The sequence below is a fragment of the Vitis riparia genome, chromosome 15 (genome assembly GCF_004353265.1).
Source record: "Vitis riparia cultivar Riparia Gloire de Montpellier isolate 1030 chromosome 15, EGFV_Vit.rip_1.0, whole genome shotgun sequence".
In the NCBI taxonomy this organism is placed as follows: domain Eukaryota; kingdom Viridiplantae; phylum Streptophyta; class Magnoliopsida; order Vitales; family Vitaceae; genus Vitis; species Vitis riparia.
The window spans coordinates 6,476,626-6,498,826 of record NC_048445.1 but is presented as its reverse complement, the minus strand read 5'-3'; the positions used below and the strand labels follow the sequence as shown (position 1 = coordinate 6,498,826).

General features: G+C 31.9%; 1 pseudogene; it reads left to right on the top strand.

Moving 5' to 3' along the window:
* Window positions 1-11,276: 11,276 nt before the first annotated feature.
* LOC117931518 lies at window positions 11,277-14,792 on the top strand (annotated as a pseudogene).
* Window positions 14,793-22,201: the final 7,409 nt, after the last annotated feature.

Sequence of the window (22,201 nt, the reverse complement as noted above, 5' to 3'; positions counted from 1 at the left end):
CAGCTTAAAAAAAAACAGGGGGGTTGAGCTAGCTGTTGGGGGGAGTGCTGGAAAACGTGAGTAGCTTGAGAGAGATGAGAAGTGGAAATCTAGCTTTTTGGGAGAGGAAAAGAGAGAGTTGGACTAACGCGGGTGGCAGCTTGAAAGAAAAACAGAAAAATGGGTGAGTTGAGCATGGAAACCGGGGAGGAGAGGGGATGAAAAATAGTGGAAGCGGATTCCGGAGGGAGAGGTAAAGTGTAGGATAAGATGAGACTGGGAGAAAAGATTTGGGTGTTAAGAGTCTGGTGGTTTTTTATTAGGAAGTTGTGAAGAAGTCATTACATGTAGTGGGGTTTCCTCAGTTTTTTTCCATTTGGGTTCCTTCTCAAAAGGTGATATTTTTCTATTTGTTTATACATCTTCTGGTTTTCGTTTTTGTTGGGATTTTGTGATGGTGGGTTAGAGAATTTCTGCATTGTTTTGGAATCCCATCTCTGTTTTTGAGTTCTTGACTTATTATCATCATAATGACGGTTGGAAATTTTGATTTGGTCAGCTAGGTTTTTCCGCCTAGAAATGGCACAACTGAGACTATGAGCATAACATAGCATGGAAAACTCAACTAAATGATGGGTCCCAACACTATTAGTTCATTTCCATTCTTCCCATTTTCTCATATAGCCACCAAACCTATTTTTTTCTCACTATTTCCTCCACTTAAATTGATTTCAATTCTTTTTCACGCGGGTGCAACCCACATTTCCATTTCGATTTTTTATAGACTTGTTTTTTCTTTAGGAGTCACACTTAGGGTTTTTCTTTCTTATTTTGTTTTTCCCTTAAAAAAAATAAAACAAAAATAAGTGGCGACTCCAAGTCTTTTCTAAAAATCATATTTTCACCAAATTAATTAAAAAGCGAGTTGCACCATTGAGTGGGAACGCAACGTGCGAAATGCGGGGTCCATAGTCACAAAAAATATTTTTTTTAGTCATTTTAATTAAAGTCTCAATTGACAACTGAGATTTCATTTTTTAACTGAAACCTCAATTGGCAACTGAGGCTTCATTTTTGAACTGAAGTCGTAGTTGCTAACTGATGCTTCATTTTAAAACTGAAATCTCTATTGGTAACTACGACTTCATTTTTGAGCTAAAACTGCAATTGCCAATTGAGACTTTAGTTAATTTTGTTTTTAAATTTAAATTTAATTAAAAATTATTAAATAATAATTTATTATTGAAATAAAAAATATATACTTTAATAATAAATTATTTATATTTAAACTTAAGAATCTAATATTACTTCAACAAACATAAATTGATAGATAGAAGATATTATAAATGAATATTTTATTTATTAATAAATTAATAATCTTAAAATAATAAATTTATATAACATATAAATAAGATATAAAATTGTATAATTTATTCATTTAAGATATTTAATTTATTGTTTTTTTAATATATTAATTTATTTGTATTATATCAAATTTATCCATGGGTTCTTTATTTGTGGAGGCATATGAGATTATATGTGTTTTTTTTTTCCAGCATATAAATGTTTAGTGGGTATTTTTTGTGACTTTGATGAAACTACTAAAATTTTTATTTTTTAGTAGACTTTTTCTAATTAATTTCATTAACTAATTTTATCAAAAAATCCATATATCAAAACTTAAGAGTATACTATTATTTCGATAAAGATAAATTTGTCATAATACAAATAAATTAATATCTTAAAAAACAACAAATTAAATATCTTAAATTAATAAAATATAAAATTTTATAACTTATTTGTATGTCATATAATTTTATTATTTTAAGATTATTATTTTATTGTATTATATTTATCAATTTATGTTTATTGAAGTAATACTAGATTTTTAAGTTTAAATATAAATAATTTATTATTAAAGTATATATTTTTAATTTCAATAATAAGTTGTAATTTAATAGTTTTTAATTAAATTTGAAAGTAAAAAAAAAAAATATTAACTGAAGCTTCAATTGGCAACTACGATTTAGGAGTATACTATTATTTCGATAAAGATAAATTTATCATAATATAAATAAATTAATATCTTAAAAAACAACAAATCAAATATCTTAAATTAATAAATTATATAATTTTATATCTTATTTCTATGTTATATAAATTTATTAATAAATAAAATATCAATTTATAATATCTTCTATTTATCAATTTATATTTGTTGACATAATACTAGATTCTTAAGCTTAAATATAAATAATTTATTATTAAAGTATATATTCTAAATTTTAATAATAAATTATAATTTAATAGTTTTTAATTAAATTTTAAAATAAAAAAAATAACTCAAACCTCAGTTGACAATTGAAGCTTTAGTTAAAAAATAAAGTCTCAATAGTCAAATGAGACTTTAGTTAAAAAAATAAAATCTCAATTGGTAATTGCGACTTTAGTTCAAAAACTAAAGTCTCAATTAGCAACTGCGACTTTAGTTCAAAAATAAAGTCTCAGTTGCCAATTGAGTCTTTAACTAAAATTTTGAAAAAAAATATATTTCTATGATATGCCTCCTAAGTAATATCAAATATCAAAGAGGCTAATTTAAACATAAATTTCATAAAATGGTTATATCCAATACTTTTTTATATAAATGGGAGATTTTGACCCAAAACTCTGCTTCACTACTATTTGGTCAATTTCATGAGATGCCCTTTGACGTGAAGGTCTTTTACATTATTCCCTAAAATCGATTTTTCACATTGACCTTGGTCAATAGGCTGTGCTTTAAGCTTTGTTTACTGGACACGGTTGTTCATTTGGAAGAATCAAGGAAACCCCCCTTGGTGTCCTGGAATTTTCTTTTTTCCACTTCTGACATTCCAGATAAGAGTGGGTGAACCAAGTACGAACTTTTGAATTGGTCCATTTGGTTCTTATTGCAATTCAGTCGACAGCAAAGGTGATTTCGTACATAAGGACTTACTGGGAATCTTCTCCATCAATTTTGTGTTTGGTAAAATCTGATATATATGCAAACACCAATGTCACTGTTGTTTAGAACATTACAAATCAAATGGTCCTTCATACCCTACTTACTTGCCGTGCAAAATAATGAGGTGAAACCATCTACAGAGAGGAACAAGCCCATAGAAAAAGACCATGTTCAAGAAAAAGCAAATTGGTTGTTTTGTAGCTGTTAAAACATATGCCCAATGTGACGAAAGAGTAAATTCCAAAAACAGAAGGAACAGAGTGTTGGGTTGAGTTATTTCCTTCTTGTGGAGGAAAGCCCAAAGCCCAAACATTTAAGGCTTCTTAGGCCTTAATGTATAAAAGGGAAGAAGAAACCGTTTTCTTTTTTTCTTCTTCATTTTTGCAGCCCTAGGAGGAAAGTAAGAAGAAAAAGGAAGAGAAAGTTAGAGATAAAAAGAAGAAAAAGAGCCATCGATTTTTTTGAAGTTAGAGAGAAGAAAAACGCTGATTTCTTTTCTTCTCTTTACTATCCAGATTTCATCAAACGGCCGATCCCGCTTTGTGTGTGGTCCGATCGACCTGAAATTTGAAGGAGAGATTTTCAACTCATTTATCTCTAATCTGAACGGTGGAGATCGGATTTGGAGTTCCAGAAGGTTGTTGTTTCAGTCCATGAACAGTGCGTCTTTGTTGTTGAATTTCTTCTCACCCGGGCAGTTCTGATCTTCAGCTTTGATCGAGATTAATTCGTGGTCTGATCGAGATGATTTTTGGTTAGCACATTTTTAACTCATTGATCTTCATTTTGAACGGTAGAGATTGGATTTGGAGTTTGGAACAGTGGTGATTTGTGTCCGGGAACAGTGACTCTATTTTGGTGAGATCTCTTCTTTGTTTTATGCAAATTGTTTTCTATTTGCCAAGACTAATTGTCTTGAGATATGGCTGATGTAAATCTCTAGTTTCATCTAGAGAGAATTGTGTAACCCATTGATTATATTAGTGGAGGGTTTAAGTGGCCTAAGGGTCCCGTGGTTTTTACTTCTCACATTTGGGAAGGTTTTCCACGCTAAAAATTGTTGGTGTTCATATTCTTGTTGCATTGGGTGAATTGTTGTTACTATATTAAATTGATTCCTATTAGGTTCTCACAAGAGGGGACAAAATCTGGTTATGCATTGTTTGCGTTTATCCCATCAAAGTGGTATCAGAGCATTGGTTCAAGATAATTTGTGCCTTGTGTAGAACAATGGAAAGCAATACAAGTAGAATGATCACTTTGAATGGTTCCAATTATCATGTTTGGAAAGGAAAAATGGAAGAGTTATTGTATGTGAAGGATTATTATTTGCCTGTGTTTGCTTCTGAAAGGCTAGAAAATAAAACTGATGCAGAATGGAATTTACTTCATCGACAAGTTTGCGGTTATATCAGACAGTGGGTAGATGATAATGTTCTCAATCATGTTAGTGAAGAGAAACATGCAAGGAGTCTATGGAATAAGCTCGAACAGTTATATGCTCAAAAGACTAGCAATAATAAATTGTTTCTAATCAAGAAGATGATGAGTTTGAAGTATCAAGATGAAACTCCTATGACAGATCATTTGAATACATTCCAAGGTATTATTAATCAGTTGGCTGGAATGAATATCAAGTTTGAGGAAGATGTGCAAGGGTTGTAGCTTCTTGGTACATTGTCGGACTCGTGGGAGACGTTTAGAATTTCTTTGTCTAACTCAGCCCCAGATGATATTATGAATATGGACTTAGTTAAGAGTTGTGTTCTAAATGAAGAAATGAGAAGAAAGTCACAAGGTTCTTCTTTACAGTCAAATGTCTTAGTTACTGAGAAGAGGGGGAGGAGTAAGAGTAGAGGTCCGAAGAACAGAGATAGAAGCAAAAGCAAGACTAACAAGTTTGCCAATGTTGAGTGTCACTACTGCCATTTGAAAGGGCATATAAAAAAATATTGTCGCCAATTGAAGAGAGATATGAAACAAGGGAAAGTGAAGGATAAGAAGAATGACAATGGTGGTGAAGATGATCAAGTTGCCACTACCACTTCAGATTTCCTTATTGTTTATGATAGTGATGTTGTTAATTTTGCTTGCCAGGAAACCAGTTGGGCGATTGACAGTGGTGCCTCCATCCATGCTACACCTCGGAAGGATTTCTTTACATCCTACACATCCGGTGATTTTGGAAGTGTTAGGATGGGTAATGATGGCTCAGCTAAAGCCATTGGTATGGGAGATGTACGTTTGGAGACTAGTAATGGTACTATGTTGACTTTGAAGAATGTTAAACACATTCCGGATATTCGCATGAATTTAATATCCACAGGAAAGCTTGATGATGAAGGGTTCTGCAACACCTTCCGTGATAGTTAATGGAAGCTCACTAGAGGTTCTATGGTGATAGCAAAAGGAAATAAGAGTTCCTCATTGTATTTGATGCAGGCAAGGGTAAATGATTCCAGTATCAATGCAGTGGATGATGATAGTACATTTGAGCTTTGGCACAACAGGCTTGGTAACATGAGTGAGAAGGGCTTGATGATTTTGGCTAAGAAGAATCTTCTTTCTGGTATGAAGAAGGGATCTTTGAAGAGGTGTGCTCATTGCTTAGCAGGAAAGCAGACCAGAGTTGCATTCAAAACACTTCACCATACAAGGAAGCCAGGTATGCTTGATTTAGTGTATTATGATATGTGTGGCCCTATGAAAATAAAAACACTTGGTGGATCTCTATATTTTGTGACTTTTATAGATGATCATTCAAGAAAGATTTGGGTTTATACCTTGAAAACAAAAGACCAAGTGTTAGACGTGTTTAAGCAGTTTCATGCGCTTGTTGAAAGACAATCTGGTGAAAAGTTGAAATGTATCCGGACTGATAATGGGGGTGAGTATTCTGGTCCTTTTGATGAGTATTGTAGACAACATGGTATTCGACATCAAAAGACACCTCCTAAGACTCCTCAGTTGAATGGGTTGGCTGAGAGAATAAATAGGACACTGGTTGAAAGAGTAAGATGCTTACTTTCGCAATCATAGTTGCCAAGATCTTTTTGGGGTGAGGCTTTGAATACTGTTGTACATGTTCTCAATCTTACACCATGTGTTCCTTTAGAATTTGATGTTCCGGATAGAATTTGGTGAAATAATGAAATCTCTTATGATCACTTGCGTGTCTTTGGATGCAAGGCTTTTGTGCATATTCCCAAAGATGAGATATCTAAGCTGGATGCTAAGACAAGACCTTGTGTATTTATTGGTTATGGTCAGGATGAGCTTGGTTACAGGTTTTATGATCTAGTGCAGAAAAAATTTGTAAGAGCCGAGATGTTGTGTTTATGGAAGACCATACTATACAAGATATTGAGAAGACTAATCCAATGGAGTCTCAGCATAGTGGTGATTTGATTGATTTAGATCCAGCCCCTCTGACAAATCTTCCTACACAGGTTGAAGATGAAGCACATAATGACCAACATGACATGGGTGATGTTGAAACACCCACACAGGTTGAAGATGAAGCACATGATGACCAACATGACATGGGTGATGTTGAAACACCCACACAAGTTGAGGTGGATGATGATGTTCATGAGCAGTCACCAGCAACAGAGGCTCCATCAGATATTTCACTTAGAAGGTCTACCAGACGGTATTCTGTTGATGACTATGTATTACTAACTGACGGGGGAGAACCTGAAAGTTATGTGGAAGCCATGGAAGATGAAAATAAGATGAAGTGGGTTGATGCTATGCAATATGAGATGGAGTCATTGCATGAGAACCATTCTTTTGAGCTTGTCAAGTTGCCAAAGGAAAAAAGAGCTTTGAAGAACAGGTGGGTTTACAGAGTGAAGCAAGAAGAACACACTTCACAACCTCGTTACAAAGCTAGATTGGTCGTCAAAGGGTTCAATAAAAAAAAAGATATTGATTTTGATGAGATTTTTTCTCCTGTTGTTAAGATGTCATCTATTCGTGTGGTTTTGGGCTTAGCAGCTAGTCTTGATTTGGAGATTCAGTAGATGGATGTTAAGACTGCATTTCTCCATGGTGATTTAGACAAAGAAATTTATATGGAACAACCAGAGGGTTTCGTACTAAAAGGGAAAGAGGATTATGTGTGTAAGCTGAAGAAAAGTCTTTATGGCTTGAAGCAAGCACCGAGACAGTGGTATAAGAAGTTTGAGTCAGTTATGGGGGAGCAAGACTACCGAAAAACTACTTCTGACCATTGTGTATTTGTGCAGAAGTTCTCTGATGATGATTTTGTTATATTGTTGCTCTATGTTGATGATATCTTGATTGTTGGTAGGAATGTTTCAAGAATTGATAACTTGAAGAAGCAGTTAAGCAAATCCTTTGCCGTGAAGGATTTAGGGCCAGTAAAGAGAATTCTTGGCATCAGAATTGAGCGGGATAGAGCATCCAAGAAGCTATGTATGTTACAAGAGCAATATATTGAAAAGGTGCTTGCAAGGTTTAACATGAGCAAAGCCAAAATGGTTAGTTCTCCTCTAGCTAGTCACTTTAAGCTAAGCAGCAGACATAATTCTTTTACAAATAAGGAGAAGGAAGACATGAGAAGAGTTCTGTATGCCTCAGCAGTAGGAAGTTTGATGTATGCCATGGTATGTACTAAACCAGACATAGCTTATGCAGTTGGTGTTGTTAGCCGGTTTTTATCGAATCCAGGAAGACATCATTGGGAAGCAGTCAAGTGGATTATGAGATATTTACGAGGCACTTCCAAGTTGAAACTCACTTTTGGAGGTGGGAAACCAATACTTGTTGGATACACTGATTTAGACATGGCGGGGGATGTGGATAATAGAAGGTCTACTTCAGGCTATTTGATGACATTCTTAAGAGGTGTTGTGTCTTGGCAATCGAGACTACAGAAATGTGTTGCACTTTCTACAACAGAGGTAGAGTACATTGCAGCAGCAGAAGCATGTAAAGAGTTGTTGTGGATGAAGTGTTTCATGCAAGAGCTCGGGTTTAAACAACAACGCTATGTGGTATACTGTGATAACCAAAGTGCTATTCACCTCAATAAGAATTCTACCTATCATGCAAGATCAAAACACATTGATGTGAGGTATCATTGGATGAGAGATGCTCTCAATGTCAACTTGTTTGAAATTGAGAAGATACATACAGATAACAATGGCTCAGATATGTTGACAAAGACACTACCAAGGGAGAAGCTTGGAGTTTGTTGTTCCATCGTTGGGATGGTGAGTCCCTCCACATAGTCGGAAAGGGGGAGATTTGTTGGGTTGGGTTATTTCCTTCTTGTGGAGGAAAGCCCAAAGCCCAAACATTTAAGGCTTCTTAGGCCTTAATGTATAAAAGGAAAGAAGAAACCGCTTTCTCTTCTTCTTCTTCATCTTTGTAGCCCTAGGAGGAGAGTAAGAAGAAAAAGGAAGAGAAAGTTAGAGAGAAAAAGAAGAAAAAGAGCCATTGATTTTTTTGAAGTTAGAGAGAAGAAAAACGCTGATTTCTTTTCTTCTCTTTACTATCCAGATTTCATCAAACGGCCGATCCCGCTTCGTGTGTGGTCCGATCAACCTGAAATTTGAAAGAGAGATTTTCAACTCATTGATCTCTAATCTGAACGGTGGAGATCGGATTTGGAGTTCCAGAAGGTTGTTGTTTCAGTCCATGAACAGTGCATCTTTGTTGTTGAATTTCTTCTCACCCGGGCAGTTTTGATCTTCAACTTTGATCGAGATTAATCCGTGGTCTGATCGAGATGATTTTTGGTTATCACGTTCTTAACTCATTGATCTTCATTTTGAACGGTGGAGATTGGATTTGGAGTTTGGAACAGTGGTGATTTGTGTCTGGGAACAGTGACTCTGTTTTGGTGAGATCTCTTCATTATTTTATGCAAGTTGTTTTGTATTTGCCAAGACTAATTGTCTTGAGATATGGCTGATGTAAATCTCTAGTTTCATTTAGAGAGAATTGTGTAACCTATTGATTATATTAGTGGAGGGTTTAAGTGGCCTAAGGGTCCCGTGGTTTTTACTTCTCACATTTGGGAAGGTTTTCCACATTAAAAATTGTTGGTGTTCATATTCTTGTTGCATTGGGTGAATTGTTGTTACTCTATTAAATTGATTCTTATTAGGTTCTCACAAGAGGGGATAAAATCTGGTTGTGGATTGTTTGCGTTTATCCCATCACAGAGTTCAGAGGATTTTACACGTACAAAGTTGGTTTTACCTGATTTTAAATTAGTATTCAAACTATAATACAAAAAAGATTTTATGGAGGGTTTGTAATTGGAGACAAAATGTTGAGTTTTGAATGTGAGAAGGTAAAATGTAAAATATAGGTAAAAGTTTAGGGTGTAAAATGTATTTAATGAAATTATAATGTAAAACCTATCACTTTCAACTTTTTCAAAGGAAGATTTCATATCCCATTAGTGTTATACGTTTATAACCTTCAAATAATAAATAATTTATTTTTTATTTTAAAGTAAGATAATCAATAATTTCAAATCTACTTTCTCTTTTGAAAAGATAACTTCCATATTTTATCTGAAATTAATTTTTTCAAAAGATAATTTGTAATTAATATTATAAAAAATATTGTAAATTTGGAAATAGTTTTAAAATTGAAATATAGTTGCATCCTTAAGTTCATGCTTATTTGGGATATATATATATATAAATTTTGGAAAGTGAATGAACAAACTTAATTAAAATAATTAAAATTATTAAGAAAAACATTTTTTATTTTTATTTTTAAATACTTTCTTGGAACTAAACATAACATCATAAGATTACAAAAATGATATTTTTTTTAGTAATTTAGTATTTTTCTTTAACTTTTCTAAGGACAATAAAAAAATTATATTATACTATACATATAAATATTTAATTTCTTGTCTTCAAAATTTTCAATCCAAACATAGGGATTTGTTTATTTTCTTTTGGGACTTAATTGAAATCAAATTACCTCTTTTTTTTTTGGCCTTTTTTTTCAACTTATATTTTTTTATTTGATATTTTCATTTGAATGAAAAAAAAAACCAAAAAGTTTAGGTTTTATTCTAATAAAGAAAGTGAGAAAAAACAATTTGTTTCATCTCAAACTTTCCCAAATCTATTCATATAGTATGTTTCTTTTTCTTGAATCTCATAAGTATTACCCAGCATGAGTCAGTAAAAGAAAATTTTATTTGGGTCAAGTCAAAGGGCATTTTTGGCTAGTAAAGGGTTTTTTTTTTTTAAATACCATAATTTTAAAATTTATTTTTCAAAATATAGTAGTTTAAAAAATATTTCCAAATCTATGGCACATTGTGCCAACAAAACATAGATATCAAGTCACGATTTTAGTATGTTTTTTTGAAATCATGTATTTGAAACACAATTTTAATGTAAAAATACTGAAATTGTATTTTCAATTCATGACTTCAATGTAAAGTGTATAAATTAATGAAATCGTATTTTGAAGACACAAGTTTAATACATTTTATTGAAATCATGTTTTGAAAATACTTCAATATAAAATAATAAAAGTAAAATAATAAAATCATGTTTTCAATAAAAGTTCTTACCAACCATATTTTTTTAGGCGCTAAGGTAAAATTACCTAAAAATATCAATAATTTATCTGTTTTAACATTTAATAATAAATTATAATGATAAAGATACTTTGATTTAATTTAATAGATAAAATGATAAATTTGAAATTTTTTTTTTTTAATCTTTTGCATTTCTTTTCAAATGTTTATTTAATTATTCAAATTTGTATAAAATTATAAATGGATCAAGGCAATGACTTTATGTAAATAATTAAGTTTATTTATTTTCAATTTTTTATTTTTTTATTTTTAATGTTTATTTATTTTCGATTGCTTTTTCTTTGTTATAATCTTTGAAAACAAACCTCTACAAATGAACTACTCTTCATGTATATAAAATAATTATAAAAGAAATTATTTAAAAAAAAAAAACATGAAACAAATAAATTAATTTACATAAAAAAAGAAAAAAAATGAAATAGAGTTATATCTCGAAAGAAATAATAGAAAAAAAGTGAAATGAAAGAAGTAATATTTTGAACTTTTAATTTTACGATAATATACTAAAATTATGTTTTTAAGATACATTTTAAGAATAATATACTGAAATTGTGGCACCAATTGCCATAATTTTATCATTTTTTTTTAAAGTACCACTTTTTACAAATATTTTTTCTTAATTTACCATAAATTTATCAAAAATTCGGCTGATAAAACCTTTGGAATTTCTTTTTCCCATTCAATGGTCATTTCTTCCGAAAACACTGCTTAATGCCCTCAACCTTTCGCCAATGGAAGAACGAGAAGACTCACCTGCAACAGCCCTAACTCTAAACACCCACCTTTGTGCAAAGGAGTGCAAATTGAATCTATCAAAGCACACATGCCCAGGTTGCTTTGTGCGCTCCTGTAGTCTTCCTTGTTAAAGCTCACAAGCAACAAACTAGGTGTACGGGCAAGAGGCAGCGGACCCAGTTCGTTCCCCACTCTCAATTTGACGATAATCTCCTCTTATCTGGTAATTTTTTTCTCCCGATTTTGTTCTTTTCACTACCCATTTGGCCTTTCTGAAGATTTGTCATGAGTGGATTTCGGTTACTATTGAGGAAGGCTCTGTTGTTTTTTCCCTTGAAATTTTGATATGTTTCGCCATTTTGAAGATGGTCACTAAGGCTGTATTGTAATTAGCTTGAGGAATTTTTCTATTTGGTCTTCATATTACAGTGTTCTCTTTTGCTGGTTTGTCCATTCCTTCACAGGTATGTTTTTATTTAATAAAAAAATTTCATACCTTTTGGCTGCTTTGAAGGTTTTTTGTGTAGTATTATGCGATTTGTAATTGGTTTGCGGAAGTTGAATGTTTTGTCTTCAAATTTCAAAGTTTCGATACAAATTTAGGGTTTCAAAGTTTTTTCATGGGTTGATTGTTAATTTATGTGAAGAAGGTTGCCACTTTTTCTTCAGATTTTGGTACTCATTTTCTGATTTTGAGTTTTTAATTATGGGTAAATTATAATATTGTTAAGGAAGTTTGTTGTGTTGTCTTCAGATTTCACTTACCTTTTTTGCAGTTTGATTTTCTTTTTTGGTAGATTATAATTTGCTCGAGGAAGTGAAGAGAGTCGCAGAATCGGCTCAGAGAACAAGAGTTAATTTGTGCAGACATTCTCATTTTAAGATTCCATCCCATCCTCAAGGCCTTAGTAATGCTACACAGAGTCATAGGACGAAACTCCTATTTCTCCCCAGTAGAATGTCGAAGAGGGAGAAAAATAAATCTGAATACAACCAAAGGTAATCATGTATTCATGAGATAACTAGTTGTCTTTAGTTTTAAGGAAGATTACTACATGTCCACTTATGGGTTGTTTGTTAGTTGAATTTGATATGATTTATGTTTTACATGCAGTTTCTATTTTCTAGCTTTGTTTTCATATCACTGTTATTTAAAAAATTAGTAGTCAAACTAGTTTTTGAACTCAATGAATCGTCTTTGGCCTTTATTTTGTTTTTTTTTTAATAAATAAATTAAGAATTGTTTTTCAGTTCTTAGCATTACAATTTTCATATCTTTTTTGCTAGAGATAAATGCATTACTTGGACGATTGAATGGCGGTTTCATTCAATAGACATTGTTTTACTCAACCATGGGTGAGCTCTCTTATCTATTCTTATCTTCAGGAGAGCTTTTATAATAGTCTTCCTACTCTATCAAATTTTATTGTTTCATTGATTCATTCAATGTTATGACAGAATAAATGAAAACTCAATCCTCTCATCTGTAATTGAGAACCATCTAAAGCCTGGGCCATGGAATCATAACCTCAAACCGATTTGTTGAGAGCAGTTGGACTGTCTCAAATTTTTCATTCGTAAATATCCAAAGGTATTTCCTTTTCTTTGCTGATTCATAGTTGTTGACTTGTTGACTGTCAACCCTCTCATCTGTAATTGAGAACCATCTAAAGCCTGGGCCGTGGAATCATAAGCTCAAGCCGATTTGTTGAGAGCAATTGGACTGTCTCAAATTTTTCATTCGTAAATATCCAAAGGTATTTCCTTTTCTTTGCTGATTCATAGTTGTTGACTTGTTGACTGTGCTGAACCCAACTTTATTATTGGATTGCATTGAGCTAGTGTTGAGGCCATGAGCCAAAATGTCAGCTAAGTAATAGCACATCATCCATGCACCATTTGTTAATTGGATTTTTTTACTGTGGTTTATTGTCCGTCCTCTTTGGAGATGGTCCATTTATGCTAGGCACTGCTGCTAAAATCTTTGAAATTGAGAGGCTAGGATTTGCTCAACTTGCAACATGCAGTGCATTGCCAACCAAAAAATTATACTTGTCTCTCTGGTTCTTTGGTTCAAATAATGGTTTATGGTGGGTAAAATAATTGGTCCCCCAACTGGTCTGTTAATAAAATACCTGAATTTACATTTTTTTCCCTGAATTTGGGAAATGAGCATCCTGGGTTGGGACTGATTTGGGTTATTGGTGGATGCTCTATTTGGGTTTCTGTTGGCCTTCAATTCTACTGCACCCATGTTACCTACGAAAATAATTTTCTACTATTTCCACCAGAACTCCAGCCATTACTTGATGTCTGCTCAAATATTTTCCACCTGTAGCATTTCCTTGTATATAACTTTCCTTGCTTTATAGTATTAAAAAAAGAAAAAAAAAAAAACACCATCAAAACATTTTTTCCCCTCGTGAACAAGAAAAAATTCTATCTGAAAAAAAAATCTAATCCTTCCATGTCACTGCAGGGCCCCAGGTCACCTTTCTATGAGTTGGATATAAGAGCTCCAATAAGACATCAATTAGCCAGTTTAGTTATTCTGGAGTAGCCTCTGATTCATGTTTTCCTCCCTTCACATAGCTATGATTTCAATGTCATTAAAGATGCCAATCCCTGTCGTCATCAACCAGAGCTTAGGAAATCTATTGCCATTGATCACCTAAGTCCAAAAGGCATTTCATTCAGGGAAAAGGAAATAGAAGAACATGGTGGTTCTTCAAATCCTTAGATTCTAAGATCTCATGAAGCATGTGACATCGACAGAAGCTAATAAGCCACAGTCCAGCCCCCCAGAAGAAGGAACCAGGCGAGAACATGGATTTTGATTTTGATCAAGTCTTGTTTGATGCATACTCTGATATAATTGCTCAAATTAATCCTGATGATTTTCTTGATTGGGAAGGTTACTTTTCCAAGGAAGTGAAATCTGAAGAAAGAATAGATTGTTCAGATCTTGGTAGAGTTTTTCCAGTGGAGGAATTAGAGGAAGAGGAGATTCCTGGGTGCTGAACAATTGAATGCTCATTGATCTATTCAAGACGAATAAGAGCTCAAAATTGAAGAATCATCTCCTTATTATTATTTTTAAACATTATGAAGCGCAAAGTTCTCAATTCTCCATGCATGACACATTCCCATTTAGATAGAGCCTAAGGAGGTTGTGAATTGAGTGATTGTGGGCACTATACCTCCATTGCTTTGTGATCAATGGCAATTTTTATGGTTGAAACTGCAGTCTCTGTTGATGGGGTTTCTCAAGTTCTGAAACCGCCTGGCTTCTTGATCATCATCGGATTTCTTCAGAGGGCCCACACATTGATGTCTTGGAGCAACACTTACTGTAAGTTATTTATGGTCTTGTCATTTTGTTTCTCTCCAGTGTCAAACTTTCTCTTCTTCCAGAATGTTGTTACTTCAAACAATTACTATGATTCATTTATACATTAATTAGCTATAGTACCTTTTATCTCATTTTTGACCCGTTGATTTTAGTTTGAACTGGTCCTCATCACGTGGAATCCACCAAACAATCTTATAGGTTTTAACCCAAAAGTCATAGGCAGTATCTTGACTTCAAAGAATTGAATTTTCTCATGATCTACTTAGATTCTAGCAGTTTTTCAGTGATCTGACAAGAAGTTGGATTATTTTGTCTAAAATTGAGTTCATCTCTACTACACCAAATCCAATGCAATCTAGGGAATGATTTCAACTTTGCAATAGAGATAAACTCGTCACCTCTATTATTACTCATGTTTTAAATCTTAATTAACCATTCTACTTCATCTACCTTGTCTTCATTTTGATTAAGGAAATTACCCTATAAATACTCCAGATATCTCTCTTGCATGATGGTGGTTTAGGATTATTTGTATTGGCTTCATAATGGTAAAGACAACTACAACAATTAGGATCTATTTTCGTCCCTCTATGCACAAGCAATGACTTGCCAGAAATGAATACTCTTTCCAACTAATGACAAAAAATGCCAAACTCCAATTTCTTGAATGTTAATTTGAATCATAGAAAAACATCCTGAGAGAAAGAAGCTTAGCAAAAGGTACTTTGGAAGAATATGGTGCATAACTTTGATACTTTAAACTTAAGAGTGTGCTCTGTTTTGAACTATGTGGGTCGCTTTCGGCAGTTGTTTGGGTGGTTGAATAACTTTTGAGGTTTGAGGTTTTGAGCTTTCCCAACAGTGTTCTACCTAAAAGTTACATCTTAATCATTAGGAAAGCAGAGCAAACTTAATAACAACAGAGATAAATCCCAAGTAATAACCAGTCCATCATCCATAACAATAAGAATCATGAATCTGGGTTTTCTTTGTGTTCACAAGTGTACTGGAATTCATTTCAATCCAATCTACTTTCATAAGGTCCAAACATATTGCTTACCTATAGTATAAACATATCATCATTGGATTGTGCTTATATGATGTCCAAATGTTCTGTATATGTAAGGGTTCTTCTTTTCTCAGAGTAATGCGACATAAATTTTAACAAAATCTGATCAAGTAAGTAGCTCCTTTGCATGTGAAAGTGCTTGTTGGGCGTCATATGCCTAGCTATAAGATGTAGGACAAGAAGCCTTGAACACTTTAGAATACTCTGTTGGCTTGGAGGTCTCAGGAGTACTGTAGGCGCCAGAGCAGCAGTACTCAGGCTTGTTGAATGGCGTGCATGCACTGTTACGAGCTACAACAGTACCATTCCTTAGAACTTACAGGTCCTTGGGGCATCTCTGATTCAAGTCTGAAACACATGTGACTGCCTTGCACTCACCAGACCCGCCGGAAGGGAATATCGACTCTAGCATGTTGTATCTATCAACTAGGCTAACATCATAAAAATCTACAGGGCTATCAAGGGTAAACTCTGCAAGTGTTGCTGGTGGTACACAACTTCCCTATCTTGAGTTGTCAAATGAATAGCTACAGCGGCCCTAAAAACGGCCTGACCACCCTTGTGTGGCATTGATATCTACTGATTGACCTGGTCTTAATTCAAGCCTGCCATCCATTAGTTGAGGTTTTCCAGATCCAGGTGTGATCCCCTGCCATAGAGTTTTCCTGCATCTATTTTGTAATGTGAAAATCACTGCATCAACACCTGAGAAGAATCAAGAACATAATGCAACATTACTACTTATATTTAGATGTGTAGATCAACCAAGTATCACAGGAAATGGGAAGTTAATTAGTGTATTTGCTAGTACCAAATACATAGAAAACCTAGAGAAGGTGAATATATGATGATGCCATTGGAAAGTACTGAATGTAGGTTGTGGAAATTTGGTGTCTCAAATAAAAAAAGGACTAGAGATTTGTATAGAGAGGATCAGCAACACACCACCCTTAAAGTGGGGTGAGCTAGTTTTCTAAATTAAGGCGTGGGGGTGAATCTCTGTTATGATATGTGTTCTGTTTTTCAAAGTGGCTAGCCATGTCTTGTTATTTAGAACAGCAAAAGAAGCCTAGGATTTTCCCTTTAGAAATAGATGTTTATAGAGGTGATCTGTTGCCATTTGGCATGCCTTTGGTTGTTGGATATTTGAGGGTTGTCTTGGCTTGAATCCAATATTTTTAACCATGCACTTGGCAGAAAATCAGATGACCTTTTTAAATTTAGAATTGTAACCTTCTCTAATGCCGGTTGTTTCAAAGAATATGCAGAATTCAAGGTATTTGGGGTACAATGTTTTTAGAATGTTTTAGCTTTAACGATAAGCCCATCTTGATGAAATCTTTCTGTTTTGTACAAAGATTGAATCCCCAACTCCATTGAGGACAAAACCTTATGTGGCATGCTTTTGTCTTTGGACCAACAGGGAAATAAATGTTAACAAAAAATTTAAGTGTAATGGAGTAATCAATTTTATTGGAAGAGCTTATTTCAAATTGGTTTGGGTTCTACTCTTTTGTAAGCATTGCTTGTTCTACTTAACTGTAATCTTAGCCTCAGGTTTAGAGCTTTACTTAGTGTATCATATAAATCCTGACAACATCCTTTTTAAAACAAAAGGTTGTTTCTAACTCTAGGCAATGAACATTAAAGGTTTCCTAAGTTGGTTTAAATTATTGTCTTTTCCCTGGAACCTTGTGGGAAATGGTGAATCAATAGACTTCTGGAATGACTATCGGTTTCCAACTAGGTGATATGGTCATGGCAGAGGCTCTGGACTCCTTTAGTCAGCCTTGGTTGATCAGCCAAAAACATACGATAAGAAACTATGTCTTGTTATATTATAATTCATTCTTAGACATGGAATAACTGTTAAGATATAGCTGGAGAGCATTGAAGCACCTGGGACATAGATAATAATAGCATCCATTATAGAATCAAATGCCTCAATTTATATCCCTCAAAAGGGTTAAAGTTAACTTCGGGATGACATATGAATGAGTGAACCATGCTTAAGGACATGCCTGGCTAGATTGCATATCAACTTAGCCCCATGTCCATCTGCACCAGCCTTCCAGCCTTCCAATCAAAGCATTGAACAACATCAACCATGGTATGCATCAAATTGGATACCAACAACATCCCTGGGCAGCCTCTGCTTACACTGCCAAACAAGACAAAATTGATGTTTTTTTCCTTAGTTTGTTCAAAATCCTCTTGTTCTTTCGAGCAAACCAAGAACCCTTTTATTGGAACTCATTAGGATCATCCCATTTCTCATGGTCTTTCATGCCAGATGTCACAGGTCATGGAAGGTACAGTCTGAGTGTTTCTTTCATAACTTCTTACAAGTAGGGGAGGTTTGGGATATCTGATTCTGGTGGCAAGTTTGTTAAGATTACCATTCATTTAGGAAGTCAAATCAATTTTATTAAAAGGGCTGTAAGCTATTCTTTATTTGCTTGTAAGACTAGAAAATTGGTTTGTAGCTGATTATCTCTATATGGAATTGAAATTCCATAAGCTTCTAAGCTTGGAGAGTGAATGTAGTTTGGAAGTTCTCCTCAATCCATTTGTTGTCTATCATTAATTCTATTGTGTATTTGGATTTATGTGGGGTCTTTTCTTTACAGTCCTCAAAGTTGGGTTCATGGTAATGTAGTTTTGGTGGAGTCAAAACGGCGTCGTAGGGCGCTTTTACCATAGATAGTGTAGTGAATTATAGTCTTTGTCCATGAAAAAATGGTCCAACCAGCCGCTTCCACGTGCTATAAAAAAATCTGGTGTGTAGATTGAAAGTGCTAAGCCACCCTAAAGTGTGACTGACGTGGCGGATCTTCCACCAGTTAGATCTCAGCTTTACAATTACCAAAGCACCCTCGTCGTTTGAAAGAAACGTCTCTCATGCTTCGTCAGTCCAGCTTTTTTTTAATGACTGAAATGTCCTTCTCTCTTTATTTCAATTTTGACAAGTAAAAAAGGAAAGAAACATTAAAAATTGGAAACCATATAAAAAGTTTAATGAAAAGAATGAAATTGATGGTAAGAATGAAAAATAGTAAAAAATAAAAATAAATAAAACATTAAAATAAAACTAAAAATAATAAAATTTTTATCTACTTTTTGTTTATATATATATATATATAAAGAATTAGATGAAATAGAAATACAAAAAGAGCTTCATCTACAGGAAATGATTATATTATTAAAATTCAAGAAATAAAAATTAGAAAGAAAAAAAATTTGTTGATTGACTTTTTAATAAATTTGGGGGTTGAAATGTTGCTTTTTAATAAATTTGGACGGTAATGTATTCAGTTTTAAATGAAAAATAAATTAAAATAATAGTTACAATTTGGAAAAAATAAAAATAAAATAAAAACTATTTGAATATTAAATTGATTTTAAGGAAGATTTTATTTATTATTTATTTTAATTTTTAGAGTAATATTTAAAAATATGACAATTTAATAAATATTTACAAGTTTATATACTTTGAAATAATCTAATTAAAAGTTATCTTGAGAACTTTTTATCATAAATTTGGAAGTGGTTTCAAAATTGAGATATTGTAATAAATATTTTACAAGGAAACGATGTTTCTATCAATCCCTCTTGAGTACGAATCCTGGGGAGGCCACTCTAGGTCGCTTTGGCACCAGAGCAAAAAATTTCGGGCGCCGCATTGGCTCAACCTAGGCATCGAGATACAAATGCACAACAATTGCATCATCAACCTTAACTGATATAATATTTAAAAATAGAAGAATGAAAGAGGATAACGAATAAGTCAAATAATAATAATAATAATAATAATAATATGAGAGATTAGTTAATGCTTATGCTAATCTTGATAAGAAGACTAGAGGTATAAATCATTAGAAACAACTAATTCTTCTCTTTCTTACATTTACATATAGGGTAACCGAAGGAGGTATATTTAGAAGATATGTGCAAGAAAAGGAAAGAAGAAAGAGCAAAAGGGGCCTCGTCAAGAATTACACTATTCAAAGATCTCAATTCTCATTTTAAGGTTTGGTTGCAGAGGAAATATAACTAAAATTTTTGCAACTCTCTTTTCAAATTTCCAATCACTCTTCTTATCTTTCCCAGTTCATTTTCTATATTCCCTGACAATGAAAAATGTTAAAAAGACTAAAACATATTAACACCACAAAAATCAATGAAGGCATGTATAGGTTGAGCAACTTTTAGGAAGTCTACATTTATTGAATATATATATATATATATATATATATATATATATATATATATATATAGTTATTTATGGATCCTATGGACATTATATATTTTATTATGGAACTAATATAACAAAAAGAAATATATAATTAAATCTAAAGCTACATCTGGTTCATGAAAAGTGCTACAAAGGACAAATGAAAAAAGTTAAGATTTTTTTTTTTTTTTTTTTTTATGTTTAGTTTCACCATAAAAAAATACGTAATAAAATTAAATATAATTATAATTAATTTAAAAAATTTATGTATTTTAAAATTATTTATTTTTACAAAAAATAATTTAAATAAATCAAATAACTTTAAATAAAAATAATAATTTATTAACTTTAGATCTTTTTTTTTTTTTTACCCTTTTTTTTTAATGTTTTTTCCTCATAATTTTTCGTCAGGAATCAAGAAAAAATTAAACCAAAAATCATTTAACCGGGCATGCCCATGTCCATGCACATGGGAGGACGTCCCTTCCTGGTTTGGGCTTGTGTTAACTTATTTATTTATTTTATTTGGTTAAATTAAATTACTTGGTTTTTTTTTTTTTCAAAATAAATATTAGTGTTACGATTTAAGTGCGGTTAAAATAAGAAAAATAAAAATTCTTTTCTGTCCCTTCCCTTAAAACACCAAACAAAGGAAAGAATTTCTTTCATCTCAATTCTTTTTTATACCAACTTTTTGGTTAATTGAAATCCATTTATTTCATTTTAAACTTTAAAGTTTATTAATTGGACTATTCTCCTTTTGGGTTTAGTCCCAAATATAATTTTACATTCCAATTTATTAAATTTTATACTGAATAAATTGAAAATTATGACGGTTAAATAAAAGAAAAATTTTGAAAAATAAATAGTTTTTAGACTTTATATATTTATTTATTTATTTTTAAACAGTAAAATTTAATATTTAACATTTTGTTTTTTATTTTGTCTTTCAACGTCTTATGAATAAAAAAAAAATCCTAAGTGCTATATTATTATAAAGTTATATTTGGTACCTGAAAATGGGACATAAGATTGAATATTTTATTTCAATTCTTATTTATCTATGAATATGAATGAATTTAGTGGTTTTAATTTTTGTGTTTTGTAAGATTACTTAGAATGATTATTTATTTCTACGCTAATGTTTGATGAGAATGAAAAAAAATAATAATAATAATAATACTCTTAACACATTATTTAAAGTAAATTTTTATTTTTATTTTAAAAATATCTTTTGAGAGTATTTTTGTTAAATAATAGAATTAAAAAAATAATACTTACTCAATAAATAAAAATTTATTATAAAAAAATTATATAAATATAATGGAAATAAAGTGGTAAAATTTATTATTATTATTACGTAGTTTTACAGTTTTACTTCACCTATTAGCATATGATAGAAGTTATCTACGTTGCATGATTTTAACTAAAATGACCAAAATGTTTAGAGTTATAATAGTTGAGAAATTTTTAGTAAATTTACAAGTTAGTAGTAAATATCAATAAATAATATAGGAGGAACTATTTTTTAATCTGGCTGCATTAGTACAACATGATATCTTATTATTTGTTTCCACCTTTAAAACTTAATAATAAAATTTAATAAAAAATTTCTATTTATCAAAAACGTTTTAAACTGTGAAATCTTTTCTTGGATATATTTATTTTTTTATAAATTTTATTATGAATATATCTTTATTTTCAATTTGTAAAATTAAATGACAAGATTACATATGTTAAAAATAAAAGAGATGCATATCCTAACTTACATTAATTAAGAGGAGATACATTAAGGAAGAATAAAAAAAATTATTAATAATAAAATAAATTATGCATAAATTAGTATTATGTGTTAATGGTTTATGTTGTCGGAATGTAGTAGATATTTTCATTTTTTTTTAAATACATTTTATGGTGGTGTAGAGATTTTTTGTATAAGAGTTTTTAAATTATAGTATGGATTTTAAATTTTTTTAAAAAAAAATTTTGAGTAAGCTTTTTTTTTCTATATATATTTGTTTTTTTGTCTGTAATAATATGTTATCTCAGTAATTTAAAAGAAATAAAAATTATTTATCCCAAATGGCTTAAAAAAACTTTGATTTTATGGATGTCCAATCATGCCATGCGCATGATTCCTGCTCAACTTCTTTTGTCTCATGCCTTTTTCCCATTTTGTTCCTCCATTCATCTCCATTCTGTTTTTAATCATGTTCTCTTAACTTAAACCATTTATT